Source organism: Ammospiza caudacuta, chromosome 3 (assembly GCF_027887145.1).
Source record: "Ammospiza caudacuta isolate bAmmCau1 chromosome 3, bAmmCau1.pri, whole genome shotgun sequence".
In the NCBI taxonomy this organism is placed as follows: domain Eukaryota; kingdom Metazoa; phylum Chordata; class Aves; order Passeriformes; family Passerellidae; genus Ammospiza; species Ammospiza caudacuta.
Window position 1 is genome coordinate 12,269,771 of NC_080595.1, and position 10,928 is coordinate 12,280,698.

Consider the following 10,928-nt stretch of genomic DNA (forward strand, 5'->3'; position numbering starts at 1 on the left):
TAAACATGTTTGTGTCTCCACAGGAAGCCTTAGTGTTGGAGGACATGTTGCTGATCCCTATTGCCAGCAACAGCCCTGTGCATTTTTAGGAAGTGTAAAAGGGGAGATAGGCAAAACACGCACTGTCGTCATTCATCCAAATGATCTTGCTGCTGTTCTGCTTGACTAGAAGAGCTTAAACAGCAATCCTGGAATAAGAAATAAGGAAGCTCTAGTTTTGAACTATTAGAGCAGATACACTTCTCTTTCCACTCCATTTTGCATCCCCTACAGAAGTTTTCTAGTGAAGCAAAGAGGTTTGCAACTGCTGCAAACAGATCAGGGATAAGAGCAGCATGCCTTCCATGGTATATCCTTACACGTCAGTGCAGTAAATTTTGTATAGCAAAATTATTTAAAGCCTGTACATTTGACTCCAACCTGTACTTTTAAGTTTGCATTTTCTAGGATGTGCCTTTCATTGAAATGTTGCACTGAAATACTTTGAACACACTTTGCAAGCACTCCCGAGGTTGTGCTGCCTCCAGAGATGCTTTTGGGATGCAGCTCTCCCCTGTCTCTGGTGCAGTGAATGCTGGCAGAGAGGTTTCACAGCTGAAAGCTGGGAGAGGAGCTCAGGGAATTACAGTGCCTGGTTGTGGCAGAATGAATTGCTTCCCCACTGACAGCAGCAGTGCTCCTGGCTGGGCAGAGAGCACTCGGAGTGGAAGAGCACAGAATTTATTCTCCTGCATCCACACAGAGTGATAAGACCCAAGTGTACTTCATATAGGGCATTTATCACAGGAGGCAATGCCAGTTGCTTGGAACAAGTGAAAGGAGCAAATAAAAGCTGGGTGCCCTTACTGCTTTAAGCTGAGAGCTGGCTGCAGGATTTTTAGGCTCACCAGAGCAGCCCTACTGCAGTGTATTTAAGAATCAGGCCAGCCTCTTGTGTTTTACAGTGGTTCTGTCTCTTGCCCAGTTTCTCACAGATCCCAGAGTCCCTGTAATATCAAGAACATACAACATTGTAATTTATCAGTTATCCCATGGTGGTTCTTGGCAAACAGCTTCAGCAAATTTCCCTGAAAACACAGGTGACCGAAGTTAGCTTGCTGGTTTATTGAGGTTTTTTTCACTCTTTTGCAGGAAATTCTCAGATTCATCCACTTGATTTGCCGTGTACTTCCCCAAACATCAGCTGTGCAAAAAATGTCTTCCTTGTTCAGTTTCCTCTTAAGCACATCCTTAATTCTCACCTCTCCCTGGAGAGCAAGGCTGTCCCAGCACTCAGGGACGTGTCACCACAGCGTGGTGTCCTGAGGCTCCCTCAGCACTGACTCAGTAATTGCAAGGGACTGCTCCTCTTGGCAGGAGTTTGGAGTGGGAGAGCTCATGGGGGTGGAATGCCAAGCAGTGTGGGGTGGTTGGCACAGGACCCCCAGAATACAGCCTTCTGTGCCCCACCCACGGGAATAAATACAGGTTACGGCAGCAGGGCTTAATGCACGCTCAGAGGTGACGTGTGGAGCAAAGGAATCCCTCCCAACACTCATGGCAGTTTTGTTTCCATGGGGAGAACAGACAGCAAAGGATAGACAGAGGCTGTCCTTCCCTGTGTCTGTGCTCAGCAGCTGCTACAATGGGTGTTGAATTCTGGGGGCTATCTCAAGACAACGAATTTATTTAAGAATTACAGTGATTGTTTCAAAATCATCCTACTTTCAGGCTCATTTCTCCTTCCTTCTCAAACCGTGTCTTTTCCTCTGTCTTATTTGTCAAAACTTTTACTCACAGACCCTGGGAATAGGTGCAGATAAAGAAATAAACAAAGAACATATTTCAGCTTATCCAGCATGTTTTCTATGCTTTGGGAAAATAAACTTCATTGTCATCACTTATGTCCTCAAAAGCACTCACAACAAAAGGGTTTCTAAGAGACAGGAAAAATTCAAAAATTATTGGAAGGGAGCCATCTTCAGTCATCAGACTATCACAAGCAGCAAATAAACCACATCCTCAGAAGCTGCGAGCAGCCGAAACTGGTGTTTTGTTTCTGTTCTCGTAGCAACGGCAAGTCTGAACAGCAGGATGTGTGCTCACAGTGCACGCTCGTTATTTCTCATGGTGACTGTAACGCGCCGCTCGTTAAGAATAACCCTTCACCTCGGCAAAACCTGACTGCTCTGATAAAAAAGGGCAAGCAGTAAAAAAAAAACTAAAGAAAGAAAGAAAGAAAAAAGGTATATGTATGTACAGATAGTGCGCCTCACAGACCAGTTTAGTTATTATTCATTATCGTGATTTCAGTGTTCTCACAGCATTTAAAAATAGAAATGGGAACAAGTCTCTCTTTCTCTCTCTCATGTCCCTTCCCAGCCCATAGGTTGAATAGCTTGAGTCATCTATAGGGTGTGTGCGTGGCCAGGGGAGCGGTGCCTTTGTACAGAAAGAAATTGCTGAGGACAAGAGGATGGAAAAAGTGAGCAGGCAGCTGCCTGTGATAAGTCAGAGCTGAACTTTGCAGCTCACATTCCACGTGGGTACAGCACATACCAGCCCTGTGTGCAGCAGCAGGAACTGCTGTCCCTCCACAGCAAATCCTGATACTCACTCCAGAAACCAGCAGAACTTAGTAACAGCTCAAAAAGTTTGGGGTTTGAATGTGGAATTCCCTCTCTGCAGGGAAGTGAAACCTCTTCCCAAACTCTGCCATCTTTTGCTGAAGGTCTCTGCATCTTCTACAGCCTCGTTTCTTGCTTTCTTCACACTTGCAGGGGCCATAGCTGAGAAACCTCAGCCTGACTAGAACTGCCCACACTGAAATCCCTGAGTCTTGCACGTTTGCTGGTGAAAGAAAAATAAAAGCAATATACATTAAATCCCAGGAGAGAAATTGCCTGATTTTACAGAGAAAGAAATAATGGAGGAGGAGCATTGTGAAGATTGTGGAATGAGAAGTGGATGCTCTCTCGTGTGCCCCAGTTGTGATACAGATCTGCAAGCCTTGGGAAGAAGTCCTGACTTAGCCATGCAAGGAACATCCATCCATAAACCTGGAGCTGTTACCACAGCAAAGATGTCGTGGCTTTGTCTTCTCTCTGGTGACAGACACATGAGCAGAGAAAGGAGAGAGCTGGGAGGTCCACCAGGAGTTTAGGAAACATTTTGATCAGAATTACACCTGTTCATGATCTACTTTTTATGATTATTTTTAAAAGGCTTGTGGTGCCTCTGGGAATAATTTGGACTTTTGGAATGAGCTAAAGCCAGGTCTCTGATGTGTAAAGACCAGGATGCAAAAGAAGGGGATGGAGATGTGGGGCAGGGCTCCTCACTGACAGCACAGGGAGAAGGCACAACACACCACGCAGGAGGAGAAAGCCACAAACAGGATTTTGGGCAGCATGAGCCCAGAGATAGGAATGGGAGCTTGGAGCAGTGGAAGGGAGGATTAAAAGGCAGCAGGAGAATATCCTGATCAAATCAATTGCTGAGAAAAGTGCTTTGGCAGGGACTGGTTTGTCTTTGTGCATTAGTGAACTGGGAAGGAGATACAGCACAAGGAGCAAGGTGATGTCAGTTTCAAACCCTAACAACAGGAGGAGGAAGAATCCTAGGTGGGATTATGAGGCTGAGATGAACTATTAGCATTTAAAATATGAATAATCTAAATTTTTTTAAAATTTTAATGCAGTTGTGGGGAGGAAGGGCTTGTGCAGTTCTCAGTGTTTTTTCTTTTGTTGTTGTTATGATACTGACCAGTTATAGCAGCATTATCTCAGCTGAATGAGATATCACATTAAGAAGGTAGCAGTGGACTTGAGTGCACTTACAGGGACGTGTAGTAATTAATCAAAGAGTGACACAGCTGGTCAGATTTTTTTTTTCTTTTTTTTTTTTTTATACCTGAGTAGCATTCCAGCCCTCTACATTTTAGAAAGAAATAAAATGCAGTTAACTATTAAAAAAAGCCACACCAAACAACCCCCACAAAAAACACCAACAAAAATTCTCTGTAGAATTATCTATAATTATCTTCATCATTATCTGTAATGATTTAAAAGAACTAAAGTTTTCCTGTATTAAAACCCCTCAAATTTTAAAATGACATCATTTTCTTCAAATGCCTTTAGATAAGATGACAAGCTGCTTAAGCTAGATGAAATACAGCTAGAAACAAGAGGACACATAATTACTAAAAATTGAAGCCTAATTGTTATTGCCACCAGCACTCATTCACTTGAAATCCATCATTCCTTAGAAGGAAAGCAGGGGTGAGCCCCTTGCACAAGCCAGCAAAGAAAGGAAGATTCCCAGAACAACAATGCAGGATTTTCACCTCTAATTGTGTCCCATATTTCTGTGTATAGATCAGAGCTAAAACGAAATTTGGTATCGAGCTCTACCTGGGGCGATTTTGCTTCTCCTCGTTCTGAGACATTATCTGTGACAAATAACACAGCACCACTGCGAGGAGCAGGGCATTTGTGAAGTTGGGCACCAACAAGTAGGGATTAAGCAGCACACTGGAAATAATGAACCTTGACAGATCTAGGGTTAAATACTTTAAAATTAGATCCTGCTGAAAGCCGAATCTTGTCGCCTAGCAACGGCCGCACGGGATGCTGCTGTCACTCAGAGGATGCTTCTCTGGGGAGTTCACATCATGGTCCCAGAAAATGGGCTCTGATTGGGGCAAGGTGACATCATGTTTGAAGGCAGCAGCCAACACGATTGCACTCTGGTTAATACCCAGAGATTTAAGGAAACATCTTCACTTTTGGAATGGCTCAGCTCTGCCCACACCTCACATGACCCCAGGGAAGAGCGTGCGCAGAGCAGCGGGACGTGTCGGCCAGCACATCACAGCCAAACTCAACAGGTGGAGTTTTCATCTTTTAAATTACTCAGAGCCAAAAAAAAAAGCAAAATGCCTGCTGTTTGTGGAGGCTTGACTGTGTTCAGAGCATGGAAACCTCCAAAGCCAGTGAGAGAGAATAAAATGTACCCTTACTGAAAATAACCAAAAATTCGGTTTGCTGAGCTAATTTTAGCACTTGTAACAACAGGGAACCTACTGGATTTTAGTAAGGAATCAAGATATCAAGTTAGTTAAATTTTAAAAAAGCCATTGAGTCACAAAATCTGTTTTTCAAAGCAGCCCTGTCTTAAGGTTGGTACAGGCACCTACAGAGATATTTCTGAACATCTGCCTGGCAACTCTAAAGCACATCAGAGCATCTGAGGTTAGTCTGATAGGATCTATCTTGCATTTCTAAGTATGAAAATACCCAGATTCTGAACTGCTATCAGCACCTCTGGAATGGACACAGAAATGGGGTATTCAGTCCAACCTAGGTACCCTGGCCATTAGGGCCTGAAGAGTAAAGATTTCAGGGAAATGGAGATTATGGAAACCAGCATAAAAGCAACACTCAGGCGGACATACCAAGATTTAGGACACTGGATGTCCTTCTCTGAACATTGAAAGAGCACAGACAGGTCCTTCTTTCTTTATTTTGGGCAGGCTGTGCCAAAAAGCTGCTCCTGGTGAGCAGGAATGTCACCAGGAGGGATCACAAAGATCGTGACAGATCTCATTAAGCCAACTTGCAGGTCATGAACTACCCAATTTCCTGCTGGGTTGGGGCCTCACCATTTGGCAGTGATGGAGGAGAACAAAGATAGGGACATACTAGCTGACAATAGGATTACTCAACTGCATGTGAGCAGGTGAAGGCCATGCAGGCAGGAATGCTGCAAAAGCAGGGAAATATTGAGGCCAGGTTTCAGAAAAAAGCACTCCAGAAGAGTGGTTTTCACTCTCCTCCTCATGCACGTGCTAGCAGGCTGGCTTCAGCCTGGAACTGAGGTACAGAAAAGTGGTTAAGAGGAATGAAGATCATGTCTTCCAAAGGGAAAACAAATAATTCTGGTTTGTTTAACAAGTCAAGAGTCTAAGGAGGGAAATGATTGCTTTTGTAGTGATGCAATAGGAAAATAAACAGGCTGCTGTTTAACGAAGAGCTGTTCAAATGAACCCTGGCAGAGGGTAGGTGGCGATTCTATGTCAGCTCTGAGGAGTTTACAGCAGTAAAAGCAGGCAGCTTCTGAAGGAAAGGGGAGAAAAAACACCAACCAAAGACTTCAGTTCTGAAGACTGAAAATTCAAGCAGAGGTGATATTGCTCCACCTTCCCAGATGTGATAACCACCCTCATGGGTAAAAACAGGGAAGATTTTTATGGCAAAATATGCTGGGAAAGTTCACAGTAACAGCACTGCTGGACTACTATGTAATTACCTCTCAGCTACATGTATTCACTCAGACTACTCAAAATAAGAATATTTACAGCTAACTGTAACCTCAACACATGTGAAAGAATAACCATAGTCATCTGTGTCAAATTTAGACAACCATTTTTTCCAAATATATCTAATCTATTAGGAACTTCTTCAACAACTGTCCTTAAAATACAGCTGGTGTAAGCGCATAATTGCTGCAGTTAATGCTTTATTTTGAGAGTTGTGGCTCCATACAGAGGATAATTTCCAGCAAAGTCATAACAGAGGAAAGCACTCCTGGGAAATTTAACAACAAGCTCAAGGTTCTCAGAATAATATAGTGAAATAACAATTAGAAAGGTATCATTAACATATGATACATGGCTGTGATTTTGTCCAAACTAATTAGTGCAGTTGTTCTCTCATTAGTCTATTAAAATGAACACTAAATCAAATATATTAATAGTGCACACATATTGTGTAATGTGTGATTTAAATTTTGTTAGATACAGCAATAAAACAAGTCTCTGTAGTCACCTGAAGTACTGAGAAGGTTGTATTGTCATCAGATCCTAGAGAGCAAGTTTAACTCAGAGATACCAGTGGGTTAAACAAATAAAAATACAAGAGATGGACAATGTCTGCTTTTAACAGAGATAAACATCATGTCACATCTCGTTTTCCTGCTCTGGTGGAAACCTCCCTCTTGGGCACTGCAAGGGCACACACCATGTGTGTGCATTTGGGAGAAAAGCTGGCCCAGGAGCAGCAAGCTGAGGTATAAAATGGGGTGGGGAATATTATTGCTGCTAGTAAGAGGGGTGTTTGCCACCTGTGTGCTTTCCATAAGGCCTTCTGTATAAAGAACCAACAGACATCACAAATCATTATCTAGAGAAAGCAAACACTGAAAAAAAAATAAACAAGCAAGACCTATGCTGCTTTATCCAGGGACCCATTTTTTTAACTACCTGTCCTGTACTAGGCTGTTCATCTTTGAGTCTCATCCAAGCAGCTTGGCCACAGCAATACAGGCACCGAACAGCAAATAATCACAGATGTTTCATCAGCATAAGATTCAAGCTACTTCTGCTTAAACAAGTGCTTTGCACAGGAGGGCAGAAGTCAGGCAGTAGTGCTTTCAGCAACTTCCAAGATGTCAAAACATTCCTTAGGTTCCAGGTTAAAGGGTGAAACCTTAATGAGATGCTCTTCAAACATGAGGGGCCAGCTATGGATGAATGTGGCTGTAAGCAAATCCTGCTGTGGACTGATAGGTATTTCACAGATGACTTCCAGACACATGCAAACATCTTACCCAGCCCACAATGAATCACACACTGGGATTTTCACACTAGTCCAGTCTCCTAGAAGAGGTTTAAATGGGAAGGTGGAATGTCCAGCACCATCTGAGACCACAGGCAGGGTCTGCAGACAAAGAGAGAACACAGCCTTTCTGTTTGCAATGCTGTTTATTTTAGAAAAGCCCCTTTGATCATCTGAATGAAAAATGTGGGCAGAAAAGTCACAAATGTTATAAAACAAAGTTTATTCTGCAATATTTTGTCATAATGAATTGCATCTCTTTGGTAAAAATAAAATTTATAAACATTTTAATTAACAGAGATTAGCATACAAAAACTAAACTTTTGTAAATCGTCTTTAAAACAGGTAAAGGACTAAACCAGAGGAAAAAGGGTTAGAATTGGTCACCTACTGGCAAAATTATTCTAAACAAACCCAAGGACACTGCTTATGCTACATTAGAAACAAGCTAACGGGAATGGTTTTAAAACAACTCTGGTTCATTTGATCAGAAAGCATTCTTACAATTCACTTTTAAATAAATAATAGTTACAATGAATTGGCAATTATAAAATGTTTTATATCACTATATGGCAGTAACATAATACTTTTAATTATGCACTTTTTAGTTTGAAGAAATGTACATTTATAAAACTGACTTGATAATGGCACTGGCAGTTAGGTGTGAAGAATGTGCTTTAAGATAAAATAGCAGGTGCAACATTTAAAATATTTTACCTTTTCTTTTCAATAAATATTTTGACCACACCATTATTAACGTGTATGAGTATACTTTGCTTTAATTAAAGCTTGTACTTTTCAGGTTGTTGAAAAGTTGCAAACCACACAACTTTTGCAGTTGGATTTAAAAACGTTTGATGTGACTTCTGCAGATCAGTAATTTAGGATTGGAATCTGAAAAGCCAGTACAGGTTTGTACAGTAATCACATCAGATTTACCCTGAACAGAGCAACCTCCCATGAACACAGGTCTCATACACTTCTTCACTGCATTTAGAGAACTGAATGTGGTTCATTAATACTTTTCTTGCCAAAATGTATCCAAGTCAACCATTGGCATCAACATTTTACATATGTCACTAAAAAAACCCAAAGCCCAACAATCAAAATAACTTTTAATTATACTCCATTTATACTATATACACCAGGGTCTTTAACTGAGGTGGCAAACAAACCCGAACCCAACAGATATGTAAGAGAAAGGAAGGGCAGCTCTTCTCCCACCGCCAAGAGAGGTGTTCCACAGCTGAGCTGCCAAACACGTGGGCAGAGCCTGGGACAAGGAGTGGGACAGGGCAGGGGCACAGCTCATCTGCCTTCCTCTTTGGAAGCAGAGAGGGAAGACAGCAAAGCAGGAAGGGCAGGAAGAGCACGGCCCCGCTGCACGGCTCTGTGTCCCAGGAAAGGCTGCTCCCCCCTTCCACCATTCCAGTTCTCCCAGCTGTAAGGATGGATGGGATGCAGCTTCTGCTGCTAACTGCTGGTCAGGAACTGGTTCTCACTGGTCACTGCATATGGTGATTAAATCTAGCATCCCAATCCCTCAGATATGCTGAAGTCATCGTCACCAACTACAGGGTTAACAGCAGCATAGCCACACTCCCAATAAGTACTAACACCCTCCAAGTTTATCTGAGGCAAAAAATAATTCAGAACCAAATCAAACCATGAAGCTGACTGTGAACACAGCTTCCAGAATACCTTCACTGGAAGCCACAGAAAGCTGCAACCACTTCAGCAGGAGCCAGGCAGCTGCACCCCTCTGCAAGAGTGTGACACTGAAATCATGGCACTGAGCAAACCTCAGGCTGCCCACAGTATTTCTGTGTACCTGAACCCTCCTTTTCACACTGACACCAGCTCTGCCCTTCACAGTTTGCCATGAGAGTTCAAAAGCAACCCATGAGCAAGAAGAAGCAGTTCCACCAAGCATTCACATCTTCAGCTCCTGAAATCCTAAGAACCACTGCTGTTGGTACTTAATCTTCCTTTAAATGGTGAGTTTTACCCCTACTACCCATCAGCATTACATCCAATACCAGATCTAATTGGCTAATGCAGCACTTGTGATAGCCAGAACACACACATGTCTGCACACACATTGCCCTGTTACAGGTGTAGGCTAACAGGAATGAAGCAGAGTATTTTCCTTCCCTTTCAAGAAATAAAACAAATCATTCTTAAAACTGAATTGGAAAAAGAAAAAAAAAAAAAAAACAAAACCAAACAAACAAAAAAAAAAAAAACCCGCAAAAACCTTTTTTTTCTCTCCTAGTGTTTGTGCTTTAAATTCCAAAACACCAAGAACCTCAAATATTTCAGGCTTGATCCAACAGCCATTGAGTCAGCAGGAGCACCACCGTTGTCTTCAAGAGGCACTGGAATGGGCCCTCAGAGCAACAGACCTTCAGCAGCATGGCTGTGTTTGCATTGCAAGTAGACAGCTCAGGATTTGTGAAGAGACTGACAAATAAGGAAAAAAAAGAAAGAAAAAAGGGGCAAAAAACCCACACTAGTCTAAGAAAGGCATTCAAATAGCCAGGAAAATACTCCCTTAGGGAAAGGTTAACTTTTGGCTGAATCCAGCACTGTTTTCAACAGTGGACATTGGCTTCCTAAGTGGCTCTGCTCCTAATTTTCACCCAGCTTGCCCAACACCTGGTGGAAGCAGTAGCTTCACCTTGGTGAGAACGTTTATGGCACATCATGCTACCTTTCAGCAACAGGAAAGATGACCTTGGATAGCTGTATACAATTCTGCAACATACTTAAGGCATCCTTGTATGTACAGTACTGTTAAAACCCACTCCAACAGAACTGCTTACCCATTTTTGAACAGAAAATTAAAAAAAAAAGGCATAATCTACAGGAAGATGTAAGTAATCACCACTGATTTTAAAAGAAAAATAGGGATGAATTTCAACATACCACAAAAAAAAAAAAATTTTTTGGCTGAAGGATGTCTAGGAACTATAAAGAGATTCTCTTATTGCAAAATGAATTTGAATCCTTTACATGGAAGTCAGAGCCCTTAGACAGAACAAAATTCACCTCTGCAGATGGGGCCAGCAGAGATGTAAATATGATCCACAGTGTGCATCTGAACAAACACATCTCTGAAAAAAAATAAAGTCAACTATTGAAAAGAAAAAAAAATAAGAATTGATCATTAAGAAGTATGCTTTTGGGTTTCCACAAGTCATGCATATCTTCTAATTTGAGAAGATTAAATATTTTCTTTTTAGGTGGTGATTTAAAAATAAATGGCTAAATTATAGTTTGCGCCAAAAATTAAAGAAAAAAAAAAAAAAAAAAGCAGTGAGTCCTCTTATG